The sequence below is a fragment of the Carlito syrichta genome, unplaced genomic scaffold (assembly GCF_000164805.1).
Source record: "Carlito syrichta isolate Samal-C Ts95f unplaced genomic scaffold, Tarsius_syrichta-2.0.1 Scaffold44143, whole genome shotgun sequence".
Lineage (NCBI taxonomy): Eukaryota > Metazoa > Chordata > Mammalia > Primates > Tarsiidae > Carlito > Carlito syrichta.
Genome location: NW_006988239.1, coordinates 1 through 621, shown reverse-complemented (window position 1 = coordinate 621; position 621 = coordinate 1). Strand labels below are relative to the sequence as shown.

At 53.5% G+C, this 621-nt stretch overlaps 1 pseudogene; it reads left to right on the top strand.

Moving 5' to 3' along the window:
- Nucleotides 1-3: 3 nt before the first annotated feature.
- LOC103249646 lies at nucleotides 4-544 on the top strand (annotated as a pseudogene).
- The last annotated feature ends 77 nt before the right edge of the window (nucleotides 545-621 follow it).

The following is a 621-nucleotide window of genomic DNA, read 5'->3' as shown; positions in this document are numbered from 1 at the left end:
CAGGTCATCTTCGTGGCAGTACCCAGCACCTTCCACATGAGTTTCATCCTGTATCATGTGATCTGGCTTTGGGAAGAATCGGGGAAGGTGAAGGAGGAGGAGGAGACCCTGATCCAGGGTGGGGAGAGCAGCAGAGATGCCCCAGGGGCTGGAAGCCCCCAGCTACTCGGGGCTTATGTGGTAGAGCTGGGGGCTCAGCTGGTCCTGAAGGGGGCAGCCCTGGGGTTGCAGTGCCATCTCTGTGGGCTCCAGATGCCCAGCTCCTTCGCATGTCGTCAGGAGTCTTGCCTTGGTAGTATAACCTGTAACCTGTCCCACCCTTCTGAGAAGACCATCTTCCTGGAGACCATGTTCGAGGTCAGTGGGTACTTCTGTCTCTTGTTTACTTTTTTGGAGCCCTTGCTTCTGGGTTTGAGGACATGGTAGAGGATCCAGAAACACAAACCTTCTAACTACTTCCCAACTTCAAAGAGCACCAGAAAATACAAGGAGCCAACTGACAACCTCCCAGTGGTGGAAACAAAAGAACAGTTTTGAGATGCAGGTGAGAAGGACACTTTCTCTTCCTGTCACTGATGTCTCTGTCCTGATGATCTCCTCCTGGGGCAGGCCCCTTGCCTT